Source organism: Salminus brasiliensis, chromosome 16 (assembly GCF_030463535.1).
Source record: "Salminus brasiliensis chromosome 16, fSalBra1.hap2, whole genome shotgun sequence".
NCBI classification, from domain to species: Eukaryota; Metazoa; Chordata; class Actinopteri; order Characiformes; family Bryconidae; genus Salminus; species Salminus brasiliensis.
In genome coordinates this window covers 28,001,782-28,009,281 of record NC_132893.1, presented here as the reverse complement: position 1 = coordinate 28,009,281, position 7,500 = coordinate 28,001,782, and the positions used below count along the sequence as shown (strand labels likewise).

The following is a 7,500-nucleotide window of genomic DNA, read 5'->3' as shown; positions in this document are numbered from 1 at the left end:
AATAGGCCATTTGGGCTGGCCGGGAAAAAGTGGATTTCAGAACACTACATACCCAAAATCAAGTGTTTTAATTAACTGCCTCTCTGCTAGATCCACATTGTGGCAGCATCAAATATCCAGAATTGTAGGAGCTTGCAATGCTGAGGCAGATGTGAAATTGAAGTCAAGTTTTGAAGAAAAAATGTCATGTCCAACACAATGGTCTCGAAAAAGAGACAACGTCTAGCAGAGGATGGTTTCGATCCATCGACCTCTGGGTTATGGGCCCAGCACGCTTCCGCTGCGCCACTCTGCTCGGATTACAACCCAGATGGGACTCTAACCCACAATCCCTGGCTTAGGAGGCCAGTGCCTTATCCATTAGGCCATTTGGGCTGGCCAGGAAAAAGTGGATTTCAGAACACTACATACCCAAAATCAAGTGTTTTAATTAACTGCCACTCTGCTAGATCCACATTGTGGCAGCATCAAATATCCAGAATTGTAGGAGCTTGCAATGCTGAGGCAGATGTGAAATTGAAGTCAAGTTTTGAAGAAAAAACGTCATGTCCAACTCAATGGTCCCGAAAAAGAGACAATGTCTAGCAGAGGACGGTTCCGATCCATCGACCTCTGGGTTATGGGCCCAGCACGCTTCCCGCTGCGCCACTCTGCTTGGAGAACAAGCCAGAGGGGACTCAAACCCACAATCCCTGGCTTAGGAGGCCAGTGCCTTATCCATTAGGCCATTTGGGCTAGCCGGGAAAATGTGGATTTCAGAACACTACATAACCAAAATCAAGTGTTTTAATTAACTGCCACTCTGCTAGATCCAAATTGTGGCAGCATAAAATAACGAGAATTGTTGGAGTTTGCAATTCTAAGGCAGATGTGAAATTGAAGTCAAGTTTTGAAGAAAAAATGTCATGTCCAACACAATGGTCTCGAAAAAAATACAATGTCTAGCAGAGGATGGTTTCAATCCATCGACCTCTGGGTTATGGGCCCAGCACGCTTCCGCTGCGCCACTCTGCTTGGAGTACAATCCAGCTGGGACTCAAACCCACAATCCCTGGCTTAGGAGGCCAGTGCCTTATCCATTAGGCCACTGGGGCTGGACAGGAAAACGTGGATTTCAGAACACTACATACCCAAAATCAAGTGTTTTAATTAACTGCCACTCTGCTAGATCCACATTGCGGCAGCATCAAATATCCAGAATTGTAGGAGCTTGCAATGCTGAGGCAGATGTGAAATTGAAGTCAAGTTTTGAAGAAAAAATGTCATGTCCAACTCAATGGTCCTGAAAAAGAAACAATGTCTAGCAGAGGATGGTTTCAATCCATCGACCTCTGGGTTATGGGCCCAGCACGCTTCCGCTGCGCCACTCTGCTTGTAGTACACCCCAGATGGGACTCCGACCCACAATCCCTGGCATAGGAGGCCAGTGCCTTATCCATTAGGCCATAAGGGCTGGCCAGGAAGAGGAGGATTTCAGAACACTACATACCCAAAATCAAGTGTTTTAATGAACTGCCACTCTGCTAGATCCACATTGTGGCAGCATCAAATATCAAGAATTGTAGGAGCTTGCAATGCTGAGGCAGATGTAAAATTGAAGTAAAGTTTTGAAGAAAAAATGTCATGTCCAACACAATGGTCCCAAAAAAGAGATATCTAGCAGAGGATAGTTTCGATCCATCGACCTCTGGGTTATGGGCCCAGCACGCTTCCGCTGCGCCACTCTGCTTGGAGTACAATCCAGATGGGACTCCAACCCACAATCCCTGGCTTAGGTGGCCAGTGCCTTATCCATTAGGCCATTTGGGCTGGCCAGGAAAATGTGGATTTCAGAACACTACATACCCAAAATCAAGTGTTTTAATTAACTGCCACTCTGCTAGATCCACATTGTGGCTGCATAAAATAACGAGAATTGTTGGAGTTTGCAATTCTAAGGCAGATGTGAAATTGAAGTCAAGTTTTGAAGAAAAAATGTCATGTCCAACACAATGGTCCCGAAAAAGAGATATCTAGCAGAGGATAGTTTCGATCTATCGACCTCTGGGTTATGGGCCCAGCACGCTTCCGCTACGCCACTCTAAGTGGAGTACAACCTAGATGGGACTCGAGCCCACAATCCCTGGCTTAGGAGGCCAGTGCCCCATTAGTCCACTGGGGCTGGCCAGGAAAAGGTGGATTTCAGAACACTACATACCCAAAATCAAGTGTTTTAATTAACTGCCACTCTGCTAGATCCACATTGTGGCAGCATAAAATATCCAGAATTGTAGGAGCTTGCAATGCTGAGGCAGATGTGAAATTGAAGTCAAGTTTTGAAGAAAAAATGTCATGTCCAACTCAATGGTCCCGAAAAAGAGACAATGTCTAGCAGAGGATGGTTTCTATCCATCGACCTCTGGGTTATGGGCCCAGCACGCTTCTGCTGCATCACTCTGCTTGGATGACAACCCAGATGGGACTCCGACCCACAATCCCTGGCTTAGGAGGCCAGTGCCTTATCCATTAGGCCATTGGGGCTGGCCAGGAAAAGGAGGATTTCAGAACACTACATACCCAAAATCAAGTGTTTTAATTAACTGCCACTCTGCTAGATCCACATTGTGGCAGCATAAAATAACGAGAATTGTTGGAGTTTGCAATTCTAAGGCAGATGTGAAATTGAAGTAAAGTTTTGAAGAAAAAATGTCATGTCCAACACAATGGTCTCGAAAAAGATACAATGTCTAGCAGAGGATGGTTTCGATCCATCGACCTCTGGGTTATGGGCCCAGCACGCTTCCTCTGCGCCACTCTGCTTGAAGTACACCCCAGATGGGACTCCAACCCACAATCCCTGGCTTAGGAGGCCAGTGCCTTATCCATTAGGCCACTGGTGCTGGCCAGGTAAAAGTGGTTTTCAGAACACTACATACCCAAAATCAAGTGTTTTAATTAACTGCCACTCTGCTAGATCCACATTGTGGCAGCATAAAATAACGAGAATTGTTGGAGTTTGCAATTCTAAGGCAGATGTGAAATTGAAGTAAAGTTTTGAAGAAAAAATGTCATGTCCAACATAATGGTCTCGAAAAAGATACAATGTCTAGCAGAGGATGGTTTCGATCCATCGACCTCTGGGTTATGGGCCCAGCACGCTTCCGCTGCGCCACTCTGCTTGGAGTACAATCCAGATGGGACTCAAACCCACAATCCCTGGCTTAGGAGGCCAGTGCCTTATCCAATAGGCCATTTGGGCTGGCCAGGAAAAAGTGGATTTCAGAACACTACATACCCAAAATCAAGTGTTTTAATTAACTGCCACTCTGCTAGATCCACATTGTGGCAGCATCAAATATCCAGAATTGTAGGAGCTTGCAATGCTGAGGCAGATGTGAAATTGAAGTCAAGTTTTGAAGAAAAAATGTCATGTCCAACTCAATGGTCCCGAAAAAGAAACAATGTCTAGCAGAGGACGGTTTCGATCCATCGACCTCTGGGTTACGGGCCCAGCACGCTTCCGCTACGCCACTCTGCTTGGAGAACAATCTAAATGGGACTCGAGCCCACAATCCCTGGCTTAGGAGGGCAGTGCCCCATTAGGCCACTGGGGCTGGCCAGGAAAAGGTGGATTTCAGAACACTACATACCCAAAATCAAGTGTTTTAATTAACTGCCACTCTGCTAGATCCACATTGTGGCAGCATAAAATATCCAGAATTGTAGGAGCTTGTAATGCTGAGGCAGATGTGAAATTGAAGTAAAGTTTTGAAGAAAAAATGTCATGTCCAACACAATGGTATCGAAAAAGATACAATGTCTAGCAGAGGATGGTTTCGATCCATCGACCTCTGGGTTATGGGCCCAGCACGCTTCCGCTGCGCCACTCTGCTTGTAGTACACCCCAGATGGGACTCCGACCCACAATCCCTGGCTTAGGAGGCCAGTGCCTTATCCATTAGGCCATTGGGGCTGGCCAGGAAAAGGAGGATTTCAGAACACTACATACCCAAAATCAAGTGTTTTAATTAACTGCCACTCTGCTAGATCCACATTGTGGCAGCATAAAATAACGAGAATTGTTGGAGTTTGCAATTCTAAGGCAGATGTGAAATTGAAGTAAAGTTTTGAAGAATAAATGTCATGTCCAACACAATGGTCTTGAAAAAGATACAATGTCTAGCAGAGGATGGTTTCGATCCATCGACATCTGGGTTATGGGTCCAGCACGCTTCCGCTGCGCCACTCTGCTTGGAGTCCAATCCAGATGGGACTCGAACCCACAATGCCTGGCTTAGGAGGCCAGTGCCTTATCCATTAGGCCATTTGGGCTGGCCAGGAAAATGTGGATTTCAGAACACTACATACCCAAAATCAAGTGTTTTAATTAACTGCCACTCTGCTAGATCCACATTGTGGCAGTATAAAATATCCAGAATTGTAGGAGCTTGCAATGCTGAGGCAGATGTGAAATTGAAGTCAAGTTTTGAAGAAAAAATGTCATGTCCAAAACAATGGTCTCGAAAAAGAGACAACGTCTAGCAGAGAATGGTTTCGATCCATCGACCTCTGGGTTATGGGCCCAGCACGCTTCCGCTGCACCACTCTGCTCAGATTACAACCCAGATGGGACTCGAACCCACAATCCCTAGCTTAGGAGGCCAGTGCCTTATCCAATAGGCCATTTGGGCTGGCCGGGAAAAAGTGGATTTCAGAACACTACATACCCAAAATCAAGTGTTTTAATTAACTGCCTCTCTGCTAGATCCACATTGTGGCAGCATCAAATATCCAGAATTGTAGGAGCTTGCAATGCTGAGGCAGATGTGAAATTGAAGTCAAGTTTTGAAGAAAAAATGTCATGTCCAACACAATGGTCTCGAAAAAGAGACAACGTCTAGCAGAGGATGGTTTCGATCCATCGACCTCTGGGTTATGGGCCCAGCACGCTTCCGCTGCGCCACTCTGCTCGGATTACAACCCAGATGGGACTCTAACCCACAATCCCTGGCTTAGGAGGCCAGTGCCTTATCCATTAGGCCATTTGGGCTGGCCAGGAAAAAGTGGATTTCAGAACACTACATACCCAAAATCAAGTGTTTTAATTAACTGCCACTCTGCTAGATCCACATTGTGGCAGCATCAAATATCCAGAATTGTAGGAGCTTGCAATGCTGAGGCAGATGTGAAATTGAAGTCAAGTTTTGAAGAAAAAACGTCATGTCCAACTCAATGGTCCCGAAAAAGAGACAATGTCTAGCAGAGGACGGTTCCGATCCATCGACCTCTGGGTTATGGGCCCAGCACGCTTCCCGCTGCGCCACTCTGCTTGGAGAACAAGCCAGAGGGGACTCAAACCCACAATCCCTGGCTTAGGAGGCCAGTGCCTTATCCATTAGGCCATTTGGGCTAGCCGGGAAAATGTGGATTTCAGAACACTACATACCCAAAATCAAGTGTTTTAATTAACTGCCACTCTGCTAGATCCACATTGTGGCAGCATAAAATAACGAGAATTGTTGGAGTTTGCAATTCTTAGGCAGATGTGAAATTGAAGTAAAGTTTTGAAGAAAAAATGTCATGTCCAACACAATGGTCTCGAAAAAGATACAATGTCTAGCAGAGGATGGTTTCGATCCATCGACCTCTGGGTTATGGGCCCAGCACGCTTCCTCTGCGCCACTCTGCTTGGAGCACAACCCAGATGGGACTCCAACCCACAATCCCTGGCTTAGGAGGCCAGTGCCTTATCCATTAGGTCACTGGTGCTGGCCAGGTAAAAGTGGTTTTCAGAACACTACATACCCAAAATCAAGTGTTTTAATTAACTGCCACTCTGCTAGATCCACATTGTGGCAGCATAAAATAACGAGAATTGTTGGAGTTTGCAATTCTGAGGCAGATGTGAAATTGAAGTAAAGTTTTGAAGAAAAAATGTCATGTCCAACACAATGGTCTCGAAAAAGAGACAACGTCTAGCAGAGGATGGTTTCGATCCATCGACCTCTGGGTTATGGGCCCAGCACGCTTCCGCTGCGCCACTCTGCTTGTAGTACACCCCAAATGGGACTCCGACCCACAATCCCTGGCTTAGGAGGCCAGTGCCTTATCCATTAGGCCATTGGGTCTGGCCAGGAAAAGGAGGATTTCAGAACACTACATACCCAAAATCAAGTGTTTTAATTAAGTGCCACTCTGCTAGATCCACATTGTGGCAGCATAAAATAACGAGAATTGTTGGAGTTTGCAATTCTTAGGCAGATGTGAAATTGAAGTAAAGTTTTGAAGAAAAAATGTCATGTCCAACACAATGGTCTCGAAAAAGATACAATGTCTAGCAGAGGATGGTTTCAATCCATCGACCTCTGGGTTATGGGCCCAGCACGCTTCCGTTGCGCCACTCTGCTTGGAGTACAAGCCAGATGGGACTCGAACCCACAATCCCTAGCTTAGGAGGCCAGTGCCTTATCCATTAGGCCGTTTGGGCTGGCCAGGAAAAAGTGGATTTCAGAACACTACATACCCAAAATCAAGTGTTTTAATTAACTGCCTCTCTGCTAGATCCACATTGTGGCAGCATCAAATATCCAGAATTGTAGGAGCTTGCAATGCTGAGGCAGATGTGAAATTGAAGTCAAGTTTTGAAGAAAAAATGTCATGTCCAACACAATGGTCTCGAAAAAGAGACAACGTCTAGCAGAGGATGGTTTCGATCCATCGACCTCTGGGTTATGGGCCCAGCACGCTTCCGCTGCGCCACTCTGCTTGGATTACAACCCAGATGGGACTCTAACCCACAATCCCTGGCTTAGGAGGCCTGTTCCTTGTCTATTAGGCCACTGGGGCTGGCCAGGAAAAAGTGGATTTCAGAACACTACATACCCAAAATCAAGTGTTTTAACTAACTGCCACTCTGCTAGATCCACATTGTGGCAGCATAAAATAACGAGAATTGTTGGAGATTGCAATTCTAAGGCAGATGTGAAATTGAAGTAAAGTTTTGAAGAAAAAATGTCATGTCCAACTCAATGGTCCCGAAAAAGATACAATGTCTAGCAGAGGATGGTTTCAATCCATCGACCTCTGGGTTATGGGCCCAGCACGCTTCCGCTGCGCCACTCTGCTTGTAGTACACCCCACATGGGACTCTAACCCACAATCCCTGGCTTAGGAGGCCAGTGCCTTTTCCATTAGGCCACTGGGGCTGGCCAGTAAAAGGTGGAATTCAGAACACTACATACCCAAAATCAAGTGTTTTAATTAACTGCCACTCTGCTAGATCCACATTGTGGCAGCATCAAATATCCAGAATTGTAGGAGCTTGCAATGCTGAGGCAGATGTAAAATTGAAGTCAAGTTTTGAAGAAAAAATGTCATGTCCAACTCAATGGTCTCGAAAAAGATACAATGTCTAGCAGAGGATGGTTTCGATCCATCGACCTCTGGGTTATGGGCCCAGCACGCTTCCGCTGCGCCACTCTGCTTGGAGTACAACCCAGATGGCACTCCGACCCACAATCC

The 7,500-nt window shown here is 46.0% G+C and overlaps 9 non-coding genes across 9 annotated transcripts; all 9 read right to left on the bottom strand.

The window, feature by feature from the left end:
- Positions 1-223: 223 nt before the first annotated feature.
- trnam-cau (transfer RNA methionine (anticodon CAU)) lies at positions 224-295 on the bottom strand. Its single transcript has one exon. It is a non-coding gene; the product is annotated as a tRNA-Met (tRNA).
- A 2,791-nt stretch (positions 296-3,086) lies between these two features.
- trnam-cau (transfer RNA methionine (anticodon CAU)) lies at positions 3,087-3,158 on the bottom strand. The gene has a single exon. It is a non-coding gene; the product is annotated as a tRNA-Met (tRNA).
- Positions 3,159-3,445: 287 nt separating this feature from the next.
- trnat-cgu (transfer RNA threonine (anticodon CGU)) lies at positions 3,446-3,517 on the bottom strand. The gene has a single exon. It is a non-coding gene; the product is annotated as a tRNA-Thr (tRNA).
- A 283-nt stretch (positions 3,518-3,800) lies between these two features.
- trnam-cau (transfer RNA methionine (anticodon CAU)) lies at positions 3,801-3,872 on the bottom strand. Its single transcript has one exon. It is a non-coding gene; the product is annotated as a tRNA-Met (tRNA).
- Positions 3,873-4,877: 1,005 nt separating this feature from the next.
- trnam-cau (transfer RNA methionine (anticodon CAU)) lies at positions 4,878-4,949 on the bottom strand. Its single transcript has one exon. It is a non-coding gene; the product is annotated as a tRNA-Met (tRNA).
- A 1,006-nt stretch (positions 4,950-5,955) lies between these two features.
- On the bottom strand, positions 5,956-6,027 carry trnam-cau (transfer RNA methionine (anticodon CAU)). Its single transcript has one exon. It is a non-coding gene; the product is annotated as a tRNA-Met (tRNA).
- A 646-nt stretch (positions 6,028-6,673) lies between these two features.
- Positions 6,674-6,745, bottom strand: trnam-cau (transfer RNA methionine (anticodon CAU)). Its single transcript has one exon. It is a non-coding gene; the product is annotated as a tRNA-Met (tRNA).
- A 366-nt stretch (positions 6,746-7,111) lies between these two features.
- trnar-ccu (transfer RNA arginine (anticodon CCU)) lies at positions 7,112-7,184 on the bottom strand. The gene has a single exon. It is a non-coding gene; the product is annotated as a tRNA-Arg (tRNA).
- A 207-nt stretch (positions 7,185-7,391) lies between these two features.
- Positions 7,392-7,463, bottom strand: trnam-cau (transfer RNA methionine (anticodon CAU)). Its single transcript has one exon. It is a non-coding gene; the product is annotated as a tRNA-Met (tRNA).
- Positions 7,464-7,500: the final 37 nt, after the last annotated feature.